At 40.6% G+C, this 26,913-nt stretch overlaps 1 protein-coding gene across 1 annotated transcript in view; it reads right to left on the reverse strand.

The window, feature by feature from the left end:
* LOC136874637 (gastrula zinc finger protein XlCGF57.1) overlaps window positions 1-26,913 on the reverse strand; it is a 214,118-nt gene that overhangs the window by 97,933 nt on the left and 89,272 nt on the right. The window contains exons 6-7 of the mRNA XM_068227988.1: window positions 20,470-20,549; window positions 10,754-13,218 (exon numbers count right to left, since the gene is read on the reverse strand). The gene's annotated coding sequence lies outside the window, so the exon portion shown is untranslated. Of the gene's footprint in view, window positions 13,219-20,469; window positions 20,550-26,913 lie in introns of the transcript that reaches the window.

A 26,913-nucleotide genomic window follows, 5' to 3' on the forward strand; every position in this document is an offset into this window, starting at 1 on the left:
GTGGTGGAAACCATGGATCGCCAATCTCGTCGTCACGTGTCGCATATCATGATTGGCTTCCATCCAGGTCCTGTCTTGCATAGCAGATCTTGTATAAGCTGTTTGAAGCTGGTACTAGCTGGAAGTATGAGCTCGCATCTCAGATCCTCTATTAAAAAGGTCTCCCTGGTAAGCTCATACACAAGCCTCGATTTTGCATTCTGCGGGACTCCTAAAGTTCTCTTCAAGTATCTAGCCTTTACTCGCTCCAATTCTTCCAGCTGTTTGCACGTGAGGTATTCTCCCACTAATTCTAGGCCATACGTCAGAACAGGTCCATAGCTGTGCTGATCGATAGTTGTGTGATGTTTCTGATCTCATTCATAGCTGTAGGGCCGCCACTGCTCTAGATGTTATATGTTAACTGAAACTCTTTCCCGTTGTTTGAATTGTGATACCTAGATATTTAAAATTGTAAGCCCTCTTGAGTAGTTTGCCATTGCATTTGACGTTCTCTGCTTCAGCGAGTCTTCCTCCTTTCCTAAACACTACCATTTCCGCCTTCTCTTCGTTTATCTGGATGTCGTTTCTCTCCGCCCAGTCACATAGTGTGTTTAGCGATACTTGCAGTTTATGTATATCTGTCACTGAGATGGCCATGTAATTAGCGTATGTGTATGTGCTTGTTCCTGTCATTCTTTTTCTGACATCGTTCGTGAGAACATTAAACAGGATAGGGCTGAGTGGATCGCCTTGGAGGACACCGTTCGTCTGTGACAGCCAGTCAGGTATGCCTATTCCATCATCTATCTGTATGTAGTTTTCTGCCAGTATATTCGATATCAGGGTAGTTGTGCTCGTTCTTCCAATTAGTTCCTCCAGTTTATCTATTAATACCCTTCTGTTGACCATATCGAAGGCTTTTGAGTAATCAATAAAATCCACATATAGTTTTCCTTTTGGCCTTTCTATCGTCTGTTTTATTTGTTCCAATAGGTTTCCTACTGCCAGAGTCGTGGACCTTCCCTTTCTAAAACCAAACTGTTTCTCTGGTAGAAGGGGTTCTAACTTCTCTGCCAGACTTTAAAGCTAACAATTTTAACCCCTTAGGTAAACAAATCATCGAAGGTATGGGGAATATAACTGCACATACAGCCCCTAAAAATCGCCATCATCACCAACACCAGCATTCATTTATCACACAGAGTAGCGTTTTCTGTAACAATGAGGTAGGACTGGTGTGAACAATTCAGAATACAGCGCTGTTTGTAGAAAGTGAAACACCAAGACCGAGAGCTGTGATCACTCCACATGACAAGACACAATGCACGGTGACCGTAGCGCCACCACGCGCTGCAATCCGAGCTGCTAGACGTCGTGGCATGGAATTAAAGAGCGCCTGAATATACCGCTGGGGAATACTCTGCCACGCGGTTTGTAGGCGCGTCCACAAACCATCAACAGTGGCTGCTGGAGGACCTGAATGAGCAAGGTGCCGGCCGACCATATCCCAGACATGTTCAACGAACGGGCAGGCCAGGGAAGCAGTGATATCCGTCGTTCTTCGAAGAAGGCTTGCACATTCCTCGCCACATGCGGCCGGGTATTGTCCTGCTGTAATATGGCGTCTGGAACGGCCTGCATGAGGGGCAATGCCTCGGGCTGTCAAACCTCTTTGATGTAGCGGTAGCTGTTCAGATTGCCCTCAAGACGTACGAGGCGAGATCGCATGTTATAGGCAATTGCGCCCCGAAACATTACACTTGGCCGCTCAACAATACAGTCTGCCTGATGGCGTTCACCACGGCGGAGTCTAACACGTATGGGGCCATCACTGTAGGACAAGTTGAAGCGGGACTCGTCCGAAAACACTATATTTTGCCACTCAGCACGCCAGTGTCACTGTTCACGTGCCCATTGCAGTCTACGGCGTTGGTGGTTGCCGATCAATGGAAGCCGGCGCAATGGCATGCGTGCCACCAGTCCGGGCCTCAGAAGACGGCGTCGAACCGTTGATGCAGACATCCCCACACCCGTTGCAGTGCTCCAACGTCGAGCCAACACCATGGACGAAGCTGCTCTATCCGTTACGGCCACGAGGACAAGATGGCGGACATCTCGCGCTGTGGTCACATTGTATCGTCCACTACCCTGTCGGCGCTGTGTATGGCCCTCTTCTCTCCACTGGTTCCACATGCGCCTCACTTTTGAAGCCGCGTACCCTGTACGAACCGCAATATCACGGAACGGCAGACCCATCTTCCGGAGCCCTATCATTCTACCTTGTTCAAACGCACTCACACGCTGATATTCCCTCCTGTGATGTCGGCGAGGCACAGTGGCACTTAGGTACACGTTTCCACTTCGTATGACGGCTCCGCACCGACTGAGCGTTGCGTAACACTGCTCTGGCCGGTCACACACACAAGGGCACTGCTGGGCCTACGTGCACGCCATCTCTCTGCAATTTAAAACACTTATTATGGTTCCACTGTTCTACACGCCCTCTGATCTTGGCGTGTTTCAGACCATTGCTTCTGAGTGTTTCACTTTCTACAAACAGCAGTGTAGTTTGACGCGAATTCAACTGTACAGCTACACGATCCGTACCGGGAAGTCGAGTCGCCTCATGACTGCACCGTAGTTGGTACCCTTTTGGGAATCTGCAGGCGTTTGGAATAAAAACTGCAGGTCCTGTCAGAGTCTTCCATGTGGCGGGATTCCGGTGTAGTTGTTTTCCATACTGTAACTGAGAATGCAGATTCTGGTGTAGTTATCTTCCATCCTCTGACTGAGAACGCAGATTCTGGTGTAGTTTATCTTCCTTACGCGACGAAGACAACGCTACATAACGTAAGTATATTTGTTTGTAATGTAACGTTTATCGTTCGTTACTGCAGTCACGTCTTAGTTCGTGAACCATGGGCAACGGCTGAGTGGCCTAGTAAGTGGTCCTGAGAGACGGGATACCAGTTGCTATGGAATGGGAGTGGGCATCTCGCACATATTATGAGTCATGGCCCTCCTTGTGCTCAGGCGGCTAGGACTATACAATTCACCGGTGGTCCATAACCCGTTAGAGGAGAGATCCTCACTTGGACTATGTGCAAATAGGGTAGCATCTTGCTTCATGAATTTACTGAGCTCAGAACATTTTAAGCAAGTTCCGGACCTATGGGAGTAACGGAGTCCTACTCCCCTTTGACAAGCGAGGGACTCCTTGGAAACAACTTGGCGAACGAAATGGAATTCGATGGGGAGCTATCAATATTAATGGGGCTTATGGAAGAACGAAAGTAGAACTGGCTGAGTCAGCAAAAAGGATGCATTTGGATGTGCTAGGAGTAAGTGATATTCGGGTAAGGGGAGATAACGAGGAAGAGATAGGAGATTATAAAGTGTACTTGACGGGAGTTAGAAAGTGAAGGGCAGAGTCTGGAGTAGGGCTCTTTATCAGGAATACCATTGCACGCATCATAGCTTCTGTCAGGCACGTAAATGAGCGAATGATGTGGGTAGATTTGTCAGTTGGAGGAATTAGGACTAGAATTGTGTCCGTGTATTCACCATGTGAGGGTGCAGATGAGGATGAAGTTGGCAAAATTTATGAAGCATTGAGTGACATCGTGGTCAGGATCAACAGCAAGGACAGAATAGTGCTAATGGGCGAATTCAATGCGAGAGTTAGGAATAGAACTGAAGGATACGAAAGGGTGATTGGTAAATGTGGGAAAGATATGGAAGCTAATGAGAATGGGAAGCGTTTGCTGGACTTCTGTGCTAGTATGTGTTTAGCTGTTACGAATACATTCTTCAGCATAAGGCTATTCACCGGTACACATGGGAGGATAGGAGTACCAGATCCATAATAGACTACATCTTAACAGACATCGAGTTCAGGAAATCTTTTAGGAATGTACGGGTTTTCCGGGGAGTTTTCGACGATACAGACCGCTATCTGATCTGTAGTGAACTAAGTATCTCTAGGCCTATGGTAGAGAAAGTGAAATCTGTCTGCAAACGAATAAGGGTAGAAAATGTCCAGGATGAGGAAATTAGACAGAAGTACAAGGATATGATTAGTGAGAAGTTTCGAACAGTAGACTTTAAGTAGGTTAAGGATATAGCAAGTGAATGGGTGGCATACAGGGATGCTGTAGTAGGAACAGCAAGGGGATGCCTAGGAACAACTGTGTGTAAAGATGGGAAAAGGCGAACATCTTGGTGGAATGATGAAGTTAGAGCAGCTTGTAAACATAAAAAGAAGGCTTATCAGAAATGGCTACAAACAAGGGCCGAAGCAGACAGGGGATTGTATGTAGATGAAAGAAACAGAGCGAAACATATAGTTGTTGAATCCAAAAAGAAGTCATGGGAAGATTTTGGTAACAACCTGGAAAGGCTAGGTCAAGCAGCGGGGAAACTCTTGCGGACAGTAATAAAGAATCTTAGGAAGGGAGGTAAAAAGAAATGAACAGTGTTTTGAGTAATTCAGGTGAACTCATAATACATCCCAGGGAATCACTGGAGAGGTGGAGGGAATATTTTGAACATATTCTCAATGTAAAAGGAAATCATCCTGGAGGTGTTGTGAACAGCCAAGCGCATGGGGAGGAGGAAAATGATGTTGGTGAAATTATGCTTGAGGAAGTGGAAAGGATGGTAAATAAACTCCACTGTCATAAGGCAGCAGGAATGGATGAAATTAGACCTGAGATGGTGAAGTATATTGTGAAGGCTGGGATGAAATGGCTTCATAGAGTAGTAAGATTAGCATGGAGTGTTGGTAAGGTACCTTCAGATTGGGCAAAAGCAGTAATTGCACCTATCTATAAGCAGGGGAACAGGAAAGATTGCAACAACTATCGAGGTATCTCATTGATTAGTATACCAGGCAAAGTATTCACTGGCATCTTGGAAGGGAGGGTGCGATCAGTCGTTGAGAGGAAGTTGGATGAAAACCAGTGTGGTTTCAGACCACAGAGAGGCTGTCAGGATAAGATTTTCAGTAAGCGCCAGGTAATTGAAAAATGCTACGAGTGGAATAGGCAGTTGTGTTTATGTTTCATAGATCTAGTGAAAGCATATGACAGGGTACCGAGGGAAAAGATGTTCGCCAAACTGGGGGACTATGGAATTAAAGGCAGATTATTGAAATCAATCAAAGGCATTTATGTTGACAAATGGGCTTCAGTGAGAATTGATGGTAGAATGAGTTCTTGGTTCAGGGTACTTACAGGGGTTAGACAAGGCTGTAATCTTTCACCCGTGCTGTTCGTAGTTTACATGGATTATCTGCTGAAAGGTATAAAATGGCAGGGGGGGATGCAGTTAGGTGGAAATGTAGTAAGCAGTGTGGCCTATGCTGACGACTTTGTCTTAATGGCAGATTGTGCCGAAAGCCTGCAGTCTAATATCTTAGAACTTGAAAATAGGTGCAATGAGTATGGTATGAAAATTAGCCTCTCGAAGACTAAATTGATGTCGGTAGGTAAGAAATTCAACAGAACTGAATGTCAGATATGTGATACAAAGCTAGAACAGGTCGATAATTTCAAGTATTTAGGTTGTGTGTTCTCCCAGGATGGTAATATAGCAAGTGAGATTGAATCAAGGTGTCGTAAAGCTAATGCAGTGAGCTCGCAGTTGCGATCAACAGTATTCTGTAAGAAGGAAGTCAGCTCCCAGACGAAACTATCTTTACATCGGTCTGTTTTCAGACCAACTTTGCTTTACCGGAGCGAAAGCTGTGTGGACTCAGGATATCTTATTAATAATTTAGAAGTAACAGACATGAAAGTAGCAAGGATGATTGCTGTTACAAACAGGTGGAAACAATGGCAGGAGGGTACTCGGAATGAGGAGCTAAAGGCTAATTTAGGGATGAACTCGATGGATGAAGCTGTACGCATAAACCGGCTTCGGTGGTGGGGTCATGTGAGGCGAATGGAGGAGGATAGGTTAACTAGGAGATTAATGGACTCTACTATAGAGGGTAAGAGAAGTAGAGGTAGACCAAGACGACGATGGTTAGACTCGGTTTCTAACGATTTAAAGATAAGATGTATAGAACTAAATGAGGCCACAACACCAGTTGCAAATCGAGGATTGTGGCGACGTTTAGTAAATTCACAGTGGCTTGCAGACTGAACGCTGAAAGGCATAACGCTCTACAATGATGATGTATGCAACCTTTAATTGAGGAAAGCATCTGTCTCTAAGAGGAGGGATAGAGCTAACTTCAGTAACTGTAAGGAAGAGTCCTTCGCCAGGAGGAGAGCCCATTTGCCCTTTTGCTACGACGAGGATCCCTTTTGCCTTCGTACCAGGAAGAGTAGATCTTCTGCCCTACAGATGAGGTGGAGGTGTTCTTTTTGCCCATTTGCAATTTTGCTAGGAGGAGGTGCCCTTTATCCAGGAGGAGGAGGAGGCCTTAACATTCTATGTATAGCCGCCATCTTGTTCAGTTGCCTGTAAGCTTGCTTTCTTCATAAGCACGTGGAATTTCAAATAGCCCGCCACCACATGCCAAAGGTAGTAGCCGTGAAATTTAGTGCTGTAAAGATGGCAGCACGATGCTCTGAGCCTATCTCTAAGGATAATAAGCAACTTGATGTCTTTGGAATGTGCAGAACGGGAAAGTGTAGCGCTGATGCTGATTCAGAAATATTTCATAAGATAATCAGCTATGTGGGAAACGATAAGGAAAGGAACGTGATTGTAGCAAGTTATCTTAATTTACCAAATGTCAATTTGGAAGGTAATGCGAACGACACGAAGCATGACCATCAAATGGCAAATACCTTATTATGAGAAGGGCATCTGATTCAGGAAGTCATGAAACCAACTTAAAAAACCCATGGCACTACAGCCCTTGAAGTGCCTTGTCCTACCAAGCGACCGCTGCTCAGCCCGAAGGCCTGCAGATTACGAGGTGTCGTGTGGTCAGCACGACGAATCCTCTCGGCCGTTATTCTTGCCTTTCGAGACCGGGGCCGCTATCTCACCGTCAGATAGCTCCTCAATTATAATCACGTAGGCTGAGTGGACCTCGAACCAGCCCTCAGGTCCAGGTAAAAATCCTAGACCTGGCCGGGAATCGAACCCGGGGGCTCCGGGTAAGAGGCAGGCACGCTACCCCTACACCACGGGGCCGGCCATGAAACCAACTAGAGGGAAGAATATTCTGGATGTGGTGCTGGTAAAACCGGATGAGCTCTATAGAGAAACTGAAGTAATTGATGGTATTAGAGATTACGAAGCTGTTTTTGCGGTAGTTAAAAATAAATGTGAAAGAAGGGAAGACATTAACATGCGAGAAGTCGCGCGAAGGCAAATTGCTCACGCTTAATATTTCATGAGCTGCTATTTTCCTTTTGCAGTGAATGCTCTGATAAAAATATAAATATGTACCCTGTTTCTTTCAAATAGTACTAACATAATTACACAGTAACAATATATTCTCACTGTAAGAAAATTAATGATTTTTTTGCAAAATCTGATAAAATTACGTAATATTTTAAGGAACGCAAGAGGTCGCGCGTGAGCAAATTGCCTCAACGATTCCATCTGTACATTTCAATGAATGATTTGGTCACACTTCAAGATAAAACTACAGCACTAGACTTCACTGAAAGCCTCCATAAACCTCAAGAAACTTTCTTGGAAATGCAGTCATGTAAAATGCACTACGCGAGGGCTCGCACTCCACAACCCAGCAAGCAGTTCACTGACGATAATCAACGTCAGGAGGGATGAAACGAGCGCCCTAAACACACAGCGGCTAGCAACGAAATGCAGCTAACTGTCGCAGGCGCGACCTCTCGCGTGTTAAAATTGGGACTATTAAGCAGTACCATTTGGCTGATAAAACAGACATGAGGGATTTAAAAAAAGGAAAATATGATCGGTGGAAAACGGTAAATAAAAATGTAAACAGACTCTGGGATGGGTTGAAAGCAATTGTTGAGGAATGTGACAATAGGTGGTAAGGAGTGGTAAATATCAACTATAATATAATAGAGAATTAAAGAGGCTAAGAAGGAGGTGCCGTTTGGAAAGGAATAGAGTTAGAAACGGCTACGGATGTAAGAAGAAATTGAGTCATCTTACTAGGAAATTCAAACTAGCAAAGAAGTGAACTAAGGATAACATGATGGCAAGCATAATTTGCAGCCACACAAATTATAGTGAAAAATGGAAGAGTATGTATAGGTACTTTAAGGCAGAAACAGGTTCCAAGAAGGACATTCCAGGAATCATTAATGAACAAGGGGAGTGTGTATGCGAGGATCTTCAAAAGGCGGAAGTATTCAGTCAGCAGTACCGTATGAAAAGATTGTTGGTTCCAAAAATAATGTCCAGATAGGAGATGTAAGTAATACTAAAGAAGTATTAAAATTTACCTATGATAACAATGACTTTTACAATTAGATACAAAAGTTGGATTCTAGAAAATGGGTTGGGATATAGTACCATGTCTGAAGTACTTGTTTGATTATTGTTTGGTTGAAGGAGCTATACTAGATGAATGGAGAGTTGCTATAGTAACCCCTGTCTATAAAGGAAAGGGTGATAGGCATAAAGCTGAAAATTACAGGCCAGTAAGTTTGACATGCATTGCACGTAAGCTTTGAGGAAGCATTCTTTCTGATTATATTAGACATGTTTGCGAAATTATTAAGTGGTTTGATAAAACGCAGTTTGGGTTTAGGAAAGGTTATTCCACTGAAGCTCAAGTTGTAGGATTCCAGCAAGATATAGCAGATATCTTGAATTCAGGGGGTAAATTGGCCTGTATCGCGATTGATCTCTCTAAGGCATTTCAGACTACTGGCAAAAATGAGTACAATTGGACTTGACAAAAGAGTAACTGAATGTGTGGCTATGTTTCTAGAAAATGGAATTCAAGAAGACAAATTGGGTCAAATTTTCTTTTATAGAAAGGGGAGTTCGAGATTGGAATAACTTACCAAAGGAGATGTTCAACAAATTTCCAATTCCTTTGCAATCGTTTAAGATAAGGCTATGAAAACAACAGATAGGGAATCTGCCACATGGGCGCCTGCTCGGAGCCCTTCATTCTGTCCAGCAATACTTGGTGAGTTCAAGATAGAATGGTGACATTTGCAGAGTGACACTAGCACGAAATCTCCATTTTCGCTTATACTCCGGTAGAAACAGACAGGTAGCCTTGATTGGAGAGCTGCCTACATCTACGGCGTAAGATGTTAAAATCCTACTCTCTGTTTCCCTCGCACATTTTTATTTACTACACATTTTCCCCCTTCATTGGCCGCTTTATCCGTAATCCAAACACGACTTGCCTCGCCTAACACTATATTACTTTTTTCTTATTCTTCCTTCACATTTTATGTTCTTCAAGTCTACGCTCTGCCAATACGTCAGTTGATCGTTATTGGTATAGATCACAACGTACTGATGTCCGCTGTAAATCAACAAAGGCTCCCATAGCTGTAGAACTATGATCACTAGTTGTGATCAGGTGTCGACTGTACATCTATGCACATATCCCTTTATCCATCTATCTCGTTACCGGATGGACATTTCTCTGCCCTGCTTCTGAATTCCAACCTTCCTTGGTCCTCTGTGCAAGTGTCACTGTTTGACATACCCATGCTTAGTAATTTCCTGGAATGATTGGCATTCCGTACAAATGTCAAAACTTTCCATCTCTGTCCAAGTGTCATAAATTTACCGATTGTATTGTCAAATAGCCATGTGAGAGGTTGGTGGTTGAAGGGGCACTTGGGTATGTGGAAACACGTGTGTTAAGTCAAAACGGGGAGGGAGGGTTGTTTGATATCTACAATTCCGCCCGTCAGCAAATTACTGTGCTATATTAAAAATGTATTGGCTCTTTGGATTTTTCAGATTAATTTACAGCCAATTGACATTTTAAAAGTTGGAAATTATTCTCAATACTTTTGCCTGAAATGTTGTGCACATACATGGGAACTGGCTCACAGAAAATTAAGATAGAATCTATCTTCCTTCCCAGATATGAGCTAGTAACCAGTTTCTACAGAAGTGTTCTTCTCAATAAACCATTTCAATATTGCCACTTCTGTGCTAAACCTGGATAGATCTAAAAAGTTATCGAGATTGTGGGCATAATTTACTCCAAATTCAGATAGAAATGATTTCATTAAAGCTGCAGGGAAGAACTAATCAAACAGTTCAAGAAATTAAAGAATTTCAAATTTTTCTGTGTTTTAGATATTGATATAAACCCTTTAGTCAATTCAAAGAGAAAGGATTACATCTTAGTCATTTCTTAGGGTCACATACATTTCCTCATACGAGTATTAATGATCAACCAACAAAAAATTACATTTGTCTAGATAATTTTAATAATGTTATCACAAATATAAACAAAACTACTCTGTCACATTACGTTGATGATCCTTTATCATCTCATTAAAAACGTATCTGGCTTAAATAACATGGCAAATCTATCACGAAGGCACCACTACAAAAATCAAATATTCTAACATGTTAAGTAAGAAAAATATCACATTGGCTGAAAGAAATTCAATACCATAGAATTATTTTTAATACCTATGCAATATTTTGTTTGAATTTAAATTCAACTGTAAATAAATAGTGTTCAGAAAATGAAGATGTTCAACCCCCATAACATTAAAGGATGCAAACATTTAAAATTGATATGTTACTGATGGAATATCCAAAAGAATCTAAGGGAATTGTTTTATTGCAAACCTAAGCGGGGTATTCATGAAGGTTAAAGAAGGTGCATATCTATTCAAATAGTGTACAGGAGAGGAATTGAAAAGGGAGTGCCATGACCATTTTATTCAAGATTCTAAAGATAATATTAATGCAGTAATAAGACTAGGGAGAAATGAGCCAATATTCATTGCTGCAAACATCCTGAACAATTTCTTAGTAAATACTGTACAAAAGAGATATGAACCAGAGGCTCCTTGAGGAGTATCAGGACAAATTTTTAATATATTCAAGAACCATGAAATACTACAAATAAATTGTAAAAATTATTGCATCAGGATACACATAGCAAAGTTTTTGAAACAGTCAAAGAACTGCGTATTTCCAAGTTGGAAGGCCATTATGGTGTCATGTCCATTCATCGTAGCTAGTAATTTAATCAATCCATGTGTACTCCTTTTTTCTTCCATGTGTCTCCATTCTCATAGAAGACAACTACCTTACCCATCATTTCATTACCATGATTTGTCTTGAATTATTCCATTTCACTTTCAAAGTACTCAGAGCTAGGCATGTTCTAGTATCCTTGCCTGTGAAATATATTGCTCATTTTCATCAAACTGCAATTGCAGCATTTCCACAAGGATTGAAACCCTACAATATTATGACTCCTCATTTACTGTACCACAGTTTTATTTTTCCTCTTATGTACTTCTCTCAAAACCAATTCAAGCAAAAATACCTTAAGAGTTCCTTGTGCTTCCCCTTATGATATCAGTCATAATCACAGACAGTGAACTGGACCATGTATTTAATACATTTAAGGCAATTTGCAATTTGTTGACCATAATTTTCAGTACTGATATAGAGCAAGAAGTTAATTTAAAAACACATATATAAGAGTTTCATAAACACTAGAATGTAATATACATAGCATATGGCATTAGATAGAGAAAAAGAAGCTGACACACAAACTACTATAAATAAAATAATAATAAGTAAAATTAATCAAAATAAATAAAAATAAAAATAACAAAATGCATATTACTGGAATAACAAAATAAAATCATGTTACAGGCTAATGTCCAGTCTAACAGCCCACACAAAGACAAATCGAACATCTGAACAGGCATACTCCACAGTAAATGCACAGAACATTAAATGAGCTTTTCATGCAAAGAAGTATTCAAGAATATAACCATTCTATGACTCTTCTGCAGAGAGAGATAAGAGATGGCCCATAAAAAAAGAATTTTAAGAAACCACAGATTTATACAGATGACGAGAGTGAATCAATAAACATGATGCTATGGAACGGCCCTCCTCCAGATAGGTCGAATGATACCAGAATTATCCTTATATAATTAATTTTTAAATATTCACTATAAAGGCGAAATCGTTGAGTGCAATGAGTCAGCATATGGCTTCAATGTGAACGTAATACCACATCATTACCAAAGTTGCAGTCGTCCTCGGAATTAATGATAATAATAGTTCAAGTGGTTTTAGAATACACTAATATTTTATCAGTTTTCGGAGTCGCCGATGTATCTAAACTTCGTCCCGACTGAGTTTTTAATGTACTTGTAAAGTTACCAACACGTGGTTGACGTATTTGAGCAAATGCAAATACCAACAAACGGAGGTAGGAACTAACTTGCCGAAGTTAGGCTCAGAAGGCTATAGCTCTGCCGTTTAAGCCACTCCGGCCTGACCCACCTGGAGTGAATTAGCACGAGATATTTAAGATTACATTTCAGAGAAAAGGTAACATCGCGTTGATGTGCGTGTTCGCCAGTGTGTGAGCATGTGTCTTTTGAGAGTAAGAACACTTGGAGAATCTTTCAACACCTGTTCACCACTACGAGATAACTGATGTTTTCTGAGACTAGATTTGCAGGTAAAATTTTTTAACATTCAACACAAACTTCACGTTATTCCTTGGAGTGTTTAAGCATATGTCTTGTAAAGTTAGATTTCCAATGGAAAGTAGTGCCACAAATATTACACTTGTGCGTCCGCTCTAAGCGATGAGTAAGCGTATGGCTCTTTAGATTATATTTGAAAGAGAAGGCCAAACCACACTCGTTACACACAAATGGTCGTTCCCCAGAATGTACCAACATATGTTTTCTGAGGGAATCCTTCCGAGAGAAGGCCTTACTACACCTGCAGCAGGAATGCGGTCGATCCTCCGAATGGGTCAAAATATGCTTTTTCAAAACAGACTTCTGGGAGAATTTCCTACCACACTCTATACACCTGAAAGACGGCTCTGCAGTGTGGATTAACATGTGTTCTGTAAGATTAGGTCTGGAATTGAATTTCTTACCACATGTGGCACATAGGTGACGACGTTTCCCTGAGGGAGTACGGCTATTTTGTATTGTCGCTTGTCCTGAGTCAGTGGCCTTGTGGTCGTTATGAAATGGTCCTTGCCCAGTATCAGCTGGCAAACTGCACATCAGCTCACTCCCTGTTTTTGGTACCGTGGAGCAACTATGATATGAATCCAGTGGTTTTTCCACACTGAAATATAAAATACTTATTATCACTTCTGACAAATATAGCATACAGAAAGAAACACAATATAGGCACTGAAAATTTTCTCATATAAGAAGGCAACATTGCAATAAATAGAATACCTCAACACTCTTACACAATAGTTAATAGACAGGTATAAAATATGTTTGTCAGGGAAACATGCTGTCAAATGCTGTACGATGCTACAGTCCAACTCTACAATCGGAGGTGCTTATGAAGAAGATACAATGCGGGAACCATGACACTGGGTACAAAACAACTATGTAGAAAAATAATCACACTATTGAATAAAATGAAAATGATGAAGACTGTTGGCTCTGACCCCTAGTAAATGCCTCTACTAGATTCTATAAAAGGGTGCAGATTTCACTAGCACAGGCTGTGTACAAGAGCCATTCACCATTGAGACATTAGTAATCTGGGAAACTTGGAGTTGAATTTACAGGCAATATCTGTCTTGAAACAGAAGATACCAGAATAATTAAAGGGAAACAGTGACCAGGGAGAAATGTTCAGCATCTCTGGAAGTGCCTTCATAATACAAGAAAAATTCACGCATGTCATCATTTACTGAATGTCTCTCAGTGCTATGCTTCAGATGTGGAAATGAAGGATACTCTGCTAGAATGTGTATAATTCCATCAATGATAAGAATACGACAAACTCGGAGAAAACAAAATATTCTCACCAAGCTGAAAGGCAAGAACTTCAATATTACCCTTCACCACACCAACATCTACATAGCTGACTTCAATATTCTATGGGTAAAAAGCAAATACATAACGATATCATAGAACCTTACAGAGCACATAACTGCACCAACAGTAAGGATAACCCTGTAACAGAACTGTCAGATTCATTGATGTCCACATTCTTTCTTTTCTAGAAAGCTCAAATACCACACCACCAGCCTGTCTGCATAGCCAATTGCAGAGACCATGCAGAAAGAAACGCAAAACGTGATAAAAGATATAATGAACGTGATAATTCATCATCAAGGCAGGAACGCAGACTCCGTCAATTTCTTCACATATGCTGTGGACTTCACAGGCTCTTCACCAGGTGAGCAACTGTTCAAAGTAGTTCATGAGATGTAGTTCCTAGATGACAAGTACCATAAAATGTAGCCCCACCAGGAACTAATCCTAAGGTCCTTTGTGCAAATAAATAATAAAATACAACTGACATTTTGCTAAGAGTAATTAGTGACTGAAACAAAATGAAGTCCAGGGTATGCAAACCAATCAATACCCTAGGACAAAACTGAAGGAAGGATCATCACTGCTGGTGGAATATTGAATATGACCATGCGGCCGATGAGGAAGACCCAGTTAAGTAAATTAATGCAACTCGACTAGGTGACAGAAAGACTGGGAGAATTTTACAATGGAGCATAAAAGGTCAAGCAACACCACCAGATATATCAAGAGATCTTATAATCAATGAAGACTAGAAAAACTGGACAAAGAAATCAGACTGCACAACACCAGAAACTTCTGCAGGGACTCCAAAGAGCCACTCTATGAGAGGCAAGCTCGTCATCTGCAACTGTGGGAACATGGAATTTCTGGAAAAATACTTTGAACAGTAGCTCATCTGCAAAAAGCCTGAGTGAAGGCTACAAATTGAAGATCCATTGCACATCTTTGCAACATCTGAAGCAGGAATTCTACAGAAAGTCACTACCTCCATCAAGCATTCCTGGAAGTACAAGGCGGCCGTAGAAAATTGCATCACTGCTGAGGCTCAGAAGGCAGGAAGTGCAATCACCGAGACCTTATACCAGATCCGGTCGAATGGGTCAAATGCTGGGAGACCAGCAGGATACCTGATGACAGTACACACAAGAAAGCAATGCTCACACTCCTGCCAGTCACATTGATGTGCAGCTGCCTCAGCTTGAAGTACATGAATCAAGCTGAATGCATGGTTTGGAGAAATTATTAGAAATACACACAAAGCCTAAACAGCTTAAATGTCGGTGAATTCCATTGCCAGATGTAGTATTAGTATAGAAAAGTTTCACACACGGCTCTTTATTTATATCCAATAGCAAAATCCTAACAAGAAGAGCAAAAACCATACACAAGTAACAGTAAGTACGCATTCAATGTATGCTACTTACTAAACGTGACTGTAAAGAAAAAACTGCCAAAAGCCAGTAGGTGAGATATAAAATAATAACATTACTAAAACCACAAACAATGAATTAGGAATTAAAATCCAATAACCAATGCTACAATTAATTCTGAAAATATATGTCATATTGGTGTGCATTAATTGAATTCTGAGTAGGACAGGATCATGTATTAACCTACTAATTCTAAGGGTTTCAAAAATGAGGACATTCAAATGGTCAATCAATCAATACTGATCTGCTTTTAGGGCAGCCACCCAGGTGGCAGATACCCTATCTGTTGTTTCCCTAGGCTTTTCTTAAATGATTGCAAAGAAATTGGAAATTTATAGATCTTCCTTGCTCATTTCTTCGAATCCCTAAATCCGTTTCCTATAAACAAATATTTGTCCCAATTTCTCCTCTTGAATTCCTACTTTATCTTCATATTTCTGTCTTTCCTGCTTTTAAGGACACCACTCAAACTTATTCGCCTATTAATGTCATTCCATGTCATATCTCTACTGAGAGCTCTCTTTGTCTTACCAGAGATGTATATGCCCTTTCTTTATACCCTTGCTACAACCCTTAAACACCCTCATAACAATTTGCAGATCTGTACCCTTTATTTACAATCCCATTTATGTAATTACACCAGTGAAGAACTTTTCTTACATTAACACTTAAGAACTTACAATCATTCCCATAAGGAACTTTCACCCCATAAACACATTAATTAAAACTGAGTCCTATTTGTGAAACTCATAACGTGACTTTTAACACTGTCATCATACCATTGCCTACTGTCCATCTCACAAAATTATCAATGTCATTTTCCAGTTGTTCACGAACTTGCTACTCATTTATTATACTATACCGAATAACATAATCCGCAAAAAGCCTTATCTCTGATTCCACTTATTTATTGGTATCATTTATATATATAAGACAACATAACGGTGCAATAATACTGCCTTGGGGAATTACCCTCTTAGTTATTACCCACTTTAATTCTCTGAGATCTACTTCCTAGAAATATCGCTACCCATTCAGTCACACTATGTCAAGCCTTACTGCACTAATTTTTGCCAGTAGCATTGCATGATCTACCCTATCAAATGTCATAGACAGGTCAATTGTGATACGATCAATTTGACTTCCTAAATCCAAGATTTCTGTTTTATCTTCCTGGAATCCTACAAGCTGAGTTTCACGCGAACTGCCTTCTATTGAATCAGTTATTAATTTTGCAAACATGTCTAACCAGAAAGAATGCCCTCCCATGCTTACATGCAATGCGTGTCAAACTGATTGGCCTGTCATTTTCAGCTTTATGTATATCACCCTTTCCTTTATACACAGGGGCTACCATAGCAACTCTCAATTCATTTCGTATAGCTCCTTCATGCAAATAATAATCAAGTAAGTACTTCATATATGGTACTATATCCCAACCCAGTGTCTTTAGTATATCTCCAGAAATCTTATCAATTCCAGCCGCTTTTCTAGGTTTCAACTTTTGAATCCTATTGTAAATTTTGTCATTTTCATAGGTAAATTTTAATACATATTTAGTATTAGCGACCTCCTCTAACAGGATATTAACCCTGTAACCAGCAATCTTTACATACTACAGACTGAATACTTCTGCTATTTGAAGATCCTCGCATACACATTGCCCTTGTTCAGTAATGATTCCTGGAATGTCCTTCTTGGAACCTGTTTCAGAATTAAAGTACCTATGCATTCTCCTCCATTTTCACTACAATATGTATGATTGCCAATTATGCTTGCCATTGTGTTATCCTTACCTGATTTCTTTGCTGGATTCAATTTCCTAATAAGTTCCCTCAAATTTTCCTTACTTCCACAGCTATTTCTAACTATTTCTTTCCAGTCTGCACCTTGTTCTTAGTCTCTGTATTTCTCTGTTATAATATAGTGGGTCTTTATCATTCCTTACCACATTGAAAGGTACAAACCTGCTTTCACATTCCTAAAAATTCCTTTAAACAGTTCCCACAGTCTGTTTACATTTTTATTTATCATTTTCCAACAATCATAATTACTTTTTCAAACCCCCTCATGCCTGTTATATCAGCCGCTTATCTTTAACTACTACAAAAACAGCTTCACGATTGCTAATACATCTATTACTTTGGTTTCTCTTTACAGCTCAACTGGTTTTGTGAGCACCATGTCCAGAATATTCTTTGCTCTATTTAGTTTCATCACTACAATCATACTGATCTGCTTTTACTGCAGTCACCCAGGTGGCAGATCCCCTATCTGCTGTTTTCCTAGCCTCACCTTAAATAATTGAAAAGAAATTGGAAATTTATTGAACATCTCCCTTGGTAAGTTATTCCAATCCCTGACTCCCCTTCCTATAAATGAATACTTGCCCCAATCTGTCCTCTTGAATTCCAACTTTATCATCATATTGTGATCGTTCCTACTTTTAAAGACACCACTGAAACTTATTCGCCCACTGATTTCCTCCCACGCCATCTCTCCACTGACAGCTCAGAACATACCACTTAGTCGAGCAGCTCATCTCCTTTCACCCAAGTCTTCCAAGCGCAAACTTTGCAACATTTTTGTAACGCTATTTTTTTTGTTGTTAGAAATCGCCCAGAAAAAATCAAGCTGATTTTCTTTGGATTTGTTCCACTTCCTGAAACAAGTAACCTTGGTGAGGACCCCATACACTGGAACTATACACTAGTTGGGGTCTTACCAGAGATTTATATGCTCTCTCCTTTACATCCTTACTACAACCCCTAAATACCCTCATAACCATGTGCAGAGATCTCTATCCTTTATTTACAATCATAATCATATTTATGTGATTACCCCAATAAGGATCCTTCCTTATATTAATACTTAGGTATTTACAATGATCCCCAAAGGGAACTTTCATCCCATCAACACAGTAATTAAAACTGAGAGGACTTGTCCTATTTGTGAAACTCGCAACCTGACTTTTATCATCATACCATTGCCATCTCACAACATACTCGAGGTCATTTTGCAGACGCTCACAATCTTGTAACTTAATTGTTACTATGTACAAAACCTTATCACTGATTCCACTTCATTACAAATATCATTGATATATATAAAACATAAAGTTCCAATAATACTGATTTGAGGAATACTCCTCCTAGTTATTACAGGGACAGATACTTCGGTTCCTCCATTGAGCTGTCCTTCCCATATTAACTCATTTGCTTTGTTAGTGATGCTTTCTGTCATTTCCATTACCTTGCCAATTGATATTTGGTACATTGAGATTCCCACTATAATCACATTCCTTTCCATACCATTTCACACATGGCTGATTATCTAATCAAATAATTCTGAAACAGCATCAGCGCTACCCTTTCCCGGTCTGTACACTCCAAATACATCAAGTTGCCTATTATCTTTAGAAATGAGCCTTACACCTAGAATTTCATGTTTCTCATCTTTAACTTTTTCGTAGGTTACAAATTTTTCTTTCAACAGAATGAATACTCCCCCCTACTATTCCTATCCTATCTCTATGATAGGTACTCAAGGTTTGTAAGAGAATTTCTGCATCAATTATATCATTTCTCAGTCATGATTCAACTACTACCTTGTGTGTATCTATTAAATTACTAATTCTATTCCTTTCTTTACTATAAATCTACAGTCCAACAACTAACATTTCTATGCCATTGCAACTTGACTTCCAGATTTCTGTAGCCTTATCACCGTGCCCTAGACCACCCTGTTTTCTGGAATGCACCTTCATATAACCCTCCCAAACAAATTTCCTAACTTATACGTTCCATTGTGGTTTAAGTGAAGGCTATCTGAGCACAGATCCCTACCACCTATCCGCCCATTAAGATCACTCCCAGTATCACACACATCTACTCAAAAGTCTGATTTAAATCCCCAATCACCCTCCACTCAGTTTCCCTCCGACACAGTATTCCGCTAATAACAATATCTGTATCCTTAAATTCCACCAGTGCTGCATTTATCAGATCCCACACATCTCGAGCTATGTTGATTCTTATACCTGCTTGCGTTACATTGTTGGTACCATCGTGAATCACTACCACCTTCTCCTTCTCTTCTACTTTCCTCAACATCTACATCAACCTAATTCCTGGATACACTCTACCCTGTTTGCCTTTCCACCACACACTTTTCCCACATGTATAACGACGGAATATCCCATGACCAGAGCCTCAACCCTGCCCACCTCATTTGATACCTTCCCCTTCTGGTCATCCCAATTTTTCTCTACACTCAGCGAGATATGAAAGGGCCACGACAAGAAGACAGAAAAGTGAAAATAAAATGTTGATGCAGGATGAATCTTTATCAAGTGCTGGGCCGACATTTACAGAGAAAAGTCCCTACGCAGACAAATGAAAGTGAACCTATATTTAGTTATTTCTTGCAGAAATTAGTGGGTGTGATTTGCTCATACAAAAAGTATCCCATTAAATGCTGAACTGAAATCATGCAAGAAATGTAATGAGAACGGACCAGAAGAAACACAAAGCTTCTCAGGGTGATCTTCAGCAACAGACTGTGAAAACAAGGATATCACAGAATGAAAAAATATGTGCAAAGTAATACAAGCAATGGGAGAAACTTGGGCTGTGACAGAAGAATGTAAAGAGACAGACAATAGGAAGGGCACATTGAGTCAGACCAACAGCAGTCATGATCAACGAACACATAGAAAAACATAACTGTGATAATAATGTTAATAAACATCATACAGGCTCAGTTCCCAAGTGTTGCCATCTATGTTGTCAACTTCAACGTGCCGAGAGTTAAGAAAGCAGAATTCTACGGGAGGGATACTATAGCAGAATTACTCTAATTTTCAGTGGTGTTCATGGATGCATTGCCAGAAATGTCTAACATGCCAGACCCAAACACAAAACCTATGAAATGAGTGTCAGAGACAGGTGACCAAATTCAAGAATGATCTTTATGATCCTAAGCCAGGTCTGAACGCATGATGTTAGGATCTGGAGACTTACACTGCCCCACTTGTTCACAGAGGGAGCTACTGAACAGTTGGAAGGTATTGCATGTAAAATCTATTTAAGCTGAATTGTACTTACTTTTCTTCTTTGGAAAATGGGGCGGGATGACCATCTGTATATTTTTCTACAAGTAATTCATCCTTAACACCCACAAAAGCCTGTAAGGTACAGTGAAAGTATGTTAAGAAGTGTACAGTAAAGAGGTTACTTTAGTAAAAGTATATATAAAATAAGTAAACAAGGCATTGCTTACAAAAATGTTATATTTGCACATATTTATTTTTTCAGCATAGAAGTATAAAAATTGGAAATCTGTAACAAGTGACATGTCATATGATGAGACAGGAACATAAAAAGGAACCCCGTAATAGAATAGACATTAGACAGCACTGGAAGAAGGTAAACTTGAAAGGACAAGGAAAGTCTCCAAATCTATTTTCTTCCCACAACTTCCTGTCATGTTGTGTTCTTAAATGACCTGTCACCTGTGTGTACCTTGCCTTTCCCAATAGATGACTCTGATCATCAGACACATGTTCAGTCTACAAATGGTAAGTTGTTGGACATTCCTTTGGCTGTAGAGAATCAGAAGGTTTCATAACGGGAATCGACCCTAAAATACCATATATGAAGTGGACTCACCAACCCTTGGCCGCAACACCTGTCTACGACTGCCAATTCCTCATTGTTGTGCGAAAAGTGTACGAGTGCTTCAGTACCTTGCTAGCTGTGCTCATGACTTCCAAGAGGAAACTCCACGCACAGTTTAGAAAACAGTCGCGGCCTTTCTGAAAGAAGTCAATTTTTACGATTGCTTGTAACTTTGTTACATCTAAAAAGGTCAGTAATGAAGTAATGCTTACGATATAGGCATATCATTACTTATATTACGTGGATACAACACCGGTTGCGAAAAGAGCAATGTTCCATCGAGGAAACACATCCTAATTTGACTGAGTGACGAGCTACTCTCGCACGTTACACATTCCAACACCATCAAATGATCTGCGCCTGACTGTATAGTCAGTCCTTGGAATCGAACACCGTCGTGAGGAAAGTGCTGGAATATCAACTGCCCCGAGTAGACATTCGAAAAAGAGGAGAATGAAAACAACGTTTTGTGCTGTTTGTTGTAAGGCATTTTTCAAAGAACGCCGAGCGCAAGTAAGCACTCACTGTTCGAAATAAATGTTCTCACGGATGTCAAAACTACTGTTTGTGAGCCTTGCTTCTTAGCAATAATTAATATATAATATACAGTGTCTCCAAATTATCCTTATTTTTGTCATGTCGTAAAAAATAACGAACGTTTGTGAAGGAGGTTTGTGCTCCACGGTTAAGAACTTCCAGTGATGATTATTTGAGACAGTGTTGGGACAAATGTTTAGTAATTGACGTTCTACAACATATTCCTTCATCGTACGAAGATATGATTATGATATCCACATATGAATATAAGCTATTTTCCATTAACTTCCATGTTTAATGATCACTCTCTTTTTCCTTTTACATTTTGCTAACTGAATACATTTATTGACACGGAAAATTCTCCCGATATCGTACACAAGAATCTCATGTTGCGGGAAATGAAAAGCAGAGATCATAGGGTCTTAATAGATATAAATGGGAGTGCAATGGACGCAGCTGAAGGTGTTGGCACTGTCGGATAACATTCGTCAAGGCTTGCACATGGGAATGGAAAGTCCAGTCCCTCTAATGTGACCGTGAGTGTCGAGCTGATCCAGTGCCTCCTCAGTGACCTTTTAGGAGTATTCATGTGACGAATATTGCAGGAGTGGTTGGTGGTAATTTTCACGGAAACCATGCATTCTACCACTGGCGTAGCCAAGGGAGGCCAAGGGGGCCTGCCCCCTCAAAATGTTTCCTGAAACTAGAGCTAGGATCAGCCGTTGTTTTACGTACGGTTCGTATAACTTAAAAACTTAGGCCGAAATGTTAAATTAACGTACCGACAAAGACTCTACTAGCAAGACTCGATAGGGCCATACATAATTCTCCATGTTTGTACTGCTTGAATGAAAGGAAAACACTTAGGATTGTGATGCACGGGGATATTTCCCTGTAGAGGCATCAGTATTTGAATGTAACCGTGTGTTGACAAATGTCAAGATATAAGGAAAAGGGCAATTAGCAAGGAATTACTCAGTAGGGGTCGGGACGTGACCACCAAGATAACGGCGACCACGGCCAGAAACAGTTGCAAGCTTACAACATCGTGTCAGCTTTTGCACATCGGTTCCAGGAAACAACAATGTCCTAGGAATCCTCGGGTTGTACCGTGGTTGAGAGATGTGCTGTGTTTAAGTTGCAACGTTGGGAAGACTGTGACAGGATTTTGAACTGCACTTTAATTCCCCATTCTGTGCCATATACGTATTTTTTTTTGAAGATGGACCATTTTGTTACTGAGAAGCTAAAACTATGTGCATCCTCGGTAAGTAATGAAAAAAATGTGTATTCTAACAGTAGCAAGACAATCGCGGATGCGGGCCTAAGTTCGATAGGTAGAACTATATATTTTGTCAAATGCCCGGGGACTGATTGGAACCTCAAATGGCACCATCAAAACTGCGGGTAACGGTTTTGTAATTGGCGGGTGTGATAATTCAGTTCCAATGGTTCTATCTTCTCATCAGGACGGCCCAGGCTTGAATCGCAGTCGATGCATGAAACATTTTTAAAATGGGAAGTCGCGTTCTATTGATACGGATTCTACTTAAAATACTAGATCCCGTTCCTTACCTTTCTTTATACTTTTGAGCCATAACCGCGTCATTTATGGTGGTGTATTTTGAGTATCCAACCATTCTTCGGGCTTACCTTGTACCTTAAATGGTGAGTGGATACAGTGGCACACCCACAAAATAATTTCAGTGGGTGGGTGTAAGTCCAGGCCAGTAGCGTGGATACAACTTTTCCTTGGAAGGGGTTGTGAAAAGATTTTTTATTTTTTATTTAGAATTTGCTTACGTCGCACCGTAGGTCTTATGGCGACGATGGGAAAGTAAAGGGCTAAGAGTGGGAAGGAAGTGGCCGTGGCCTTAATTAAGGTACAGCCCCAGCATTTGCCTGGTGTAAAAATGGGAAACCACGGAAAACCATCTTTAGAGCTGCCGACAGTGGGGTTTGAACCCACTATCTCCCGGATGCAAGCACACAGCTGTGCGCCCCTAACCGCACGGCCAACTCGCCCGGTGGATATGAAAAGAAAGCCGGTCCTACCGAGTGCGGTGACGGATCTTCAGTAGATATTGATGGTTTTGACTGTTACCATGTACAATCATAGCTTCTGTATTAACATAAACCGGCTGCATTATTGAAACTGTTCGTAAAATTGACAATATCGTTCTTCGTTTGCGAGGAAGTAGAATCTTCATGTAATTTGTCTTCTTAGAAAAAGGAACCACTTTGGTACTACACCCCATGAAGGTGACTAACTTCCAGGTCGTAGATATTTCGATTGCGGGAGACTCAAAACCAACTCTACTGCACCCACAAAGAAGGCTGTATCCTTTCCCCATTCCATGCCTTTCTTAACTCTGTCAGTGCCGGAAATCGAATGCAGGATGCCTTAAGTCAAATTCTAAAATAAGGAGACCTAAAAGTCACCATCCGGCGCCACGGTGTAGGAGTAGCGTGCTTGCCTCTTACCGGAGGCCATGGGTTCGATTCCCGGCCAGGTCAGAAATTTTTACCTGGATCTGAGGACTGGTTCGAGGTACACTCAGCCCACGTGCTTATAACTGAGGAGCTATCTGACAGTGAGATAGTGGCCCCGGTCTAGAAAGTCAAGAATAACGGCGGAGAGTATTCATCGTGCTGACTACACGACACCTCGTAACCTGCAGGCCTCCGGGCTGAACAGCGGTCGCTTGGTAGGCGATGGCCCTTCGGGGCTGTTACGCCATGGAGTTTGGTTTGGAAAAGTGAACAGAGAAGGAAGCGACACCCCTGCAAAGCTCTTTAGCTTCCAGCTAGTTCCTCTGTCCGGTCTCATGCATTTAGGAGAGTTTAAATCGTACGCCGTAATAAATGCTTCTCATAAAAACTTTGTAAAAATACTAACTGCATCTATTTATAACAATAATCAAAAACGCCTCCTTTTCATGTGACTCAGTTGGTTGAGTCGCTGTCCTCCTGAGTCGGAGATCGCAGGTTCAAATCCCGGCTTGGGTCCGTGGCACCTGAAACGCTGTTGAAATGGCAACAGCTCCGTGTCGTTGCTTTCTGGCACGTTAATAAAAAATATACATACGAATATTAGCGTCACAAAACTGTAACTTTATACTAATATATTCTGTATCCCAGGCTCGCGAGGGAAACTAATTAACAAATTGCTGTACGTCGCACCGACACAGATAGGTCTTATGGCGACGGTGGGATAGGAAAGGCCTATGAGTGCGAAGGAAGCGTCCGTGGTCTTAATTAAGGTACAACCCCAGCATTTGCTTGGTGTGAAAATGGGGAAATCCCGGGAAACCATTTTCAGCACTGCCGACAATGAGGTTCGAATCCACTACCTCCCGAATGCAAGCTCACAGCTGCGCGGCCCTAACCGCGAGGGGAACTAATAGGACAAGGTAAACCCTACCTAGCATATGTTGTGACGTGTATTTTTCTCTAACAACTATCAAAATACCCATACGCTTTACATGATTTATTTATATATTTATTTATTTATTTATTTATTTATTTATTTATTTATTTATTTATTTATTTATTTATTTATATATTTATTTAAACTAATTAATATTAAAAACTCTTAAAAATGACTAATCCTCAGGCACGCACACATTCATACTTGTACCGTTCAGTCAGCTGTCCTCAGCACGTAGTCTCGGCAGGTGACCTTAAGAAAGCTAGTTTCTCTGACCTGAGCTGGCAGGGAATTCCATAATCTGGCGACAGTCACCACAAATGATCTATTAATTTTATTTGTGCGGTGCAGTGGAATAGAAATAAAGGATCTAGAACGTGTATTTAAGTTGTGAAATGATGATAAAATGTTTAATTTAGAAGAAATATACAGTGGCTGACTTTCAGCTACCGTTCTAAACACCATCGTTAAAGTGTGTATCTGCCGACGTTTATCAGACATCAGCCATGAGACAGCCTGATAGTATGGAGTGATATGAACATCGTACCTGATATTGTAAATAAATCGCAGGCAGGAATTCAGTGCTCGTTGAAGTTTAAGTGTTTCTTCTCTCGTCATGTCAACTAAAACAACGTCACAATAATCAGGAATAGGGAGAATGAGTGTCTGTATTAGTTTGGCCTGTAGCTCAAATGGAAATATATTCCTCTTCCGTTTAAGAGGGTGAAAAACTCCAAAAATCTTTTTACGTACTTCTTTCGTGTAATCAGACCAATCAACTATTTCATTCATCATTGCGCCGAGATTTTTAACCGTTTTTACTGTAGGGAATAATGTTACCATTCAGTAGGATAGGCAGGATTGCGACATTGTTTGAGCAGGTCAGTGATTTTCGTGATCCAATTATGATTGCCTGAGATTTTGTGCGGTTTAGTGTAAGAGAGTCTCGTTGTGCATATATATTGAGTCGTCGGAGGTCATAGGTAATATCTTTTCTTGCAGTGTCGATATATTTGAAGATCGTCAGCATAGAGGTGGTATGTGTTATTTCCTGTCACAGATGGTATGTCATTGATATAAATACAGAAAATTAGCGGTCCTGAAATACTGCCCTGTGGGGCAACACTAACTTTCATTATCCATTTAGAAGCCATTTCGTTTACTGTTACACGCTGTTGACGGTTACTGAAATAAGAACTAAAAACCTTACGCGCAGTCAGATCGAAATTTAGCAGTTTCATTTTCTTTATCATAGTCAGAATTACTATAGTGTCAAAGGCGCTACTGAAGTCAAGAAGGATAAGTATAATGAGCAGTCGTTTGTCCATAGCGTTTCTAATCTCTTCAGTAACCTTCAAAAGTGCTGTCGCGGTACTGTGACCCTTCTTAAATCCAGATTGCAAAGGGTCCAAATGAGCATTTTTATTTTGGTATTCCACAAATTGCTCCTATACTAAACGTTCAAAGGCTTTAGAAAGCGCAGGGAGTATGGACATAGGACGGTAGTCAGAGGGTGATTGTGGGTCTAAACTGTTAGCTACCGGTATAATATAGGCTGTTTTCCAGACAGTAGGTAAGTTCCGTTTAGTAAACAGTAGTTCAGTATGTGCGTCAGTAGTATAGGCAGGACAGCACGCATAATATTACGGTATGTATAAAAGTAATAGGAATATCATCTACACCTGTAGCCTTTGATGTAATGGAATACAAAGCTTTCTTAACCTGATTCTGTAACACTGTGAAATGTGAATGGCGGAGGAGAGGGCGGTGAGTCGTTTGCAGGTAACTGGGGTAGGTTGAATATTTATTCTACTAAAGTAATCGTTCAGTTCGTCAAGTGGAATGTCAGGAGTTGTCGGTGTCTGTTGATGTTGGTCCCATGCGCGATTAGAATTTAAGTTGTT

This window comes from Anabrus simplex, chromosome 5 (genome assembly GCF_040414725.1).
Source record: "Anabrus simplex isolate iqAnaSimp1 chromosome 5, ASM4041472v1, whole genome shotgun sequence".
Lineage (NCBI taxonomy): Eukaryota > Metazoa > Arthropoda > Insecta > Orthoptera > Tettigoniidae > Anabrus > Anabrus simplex.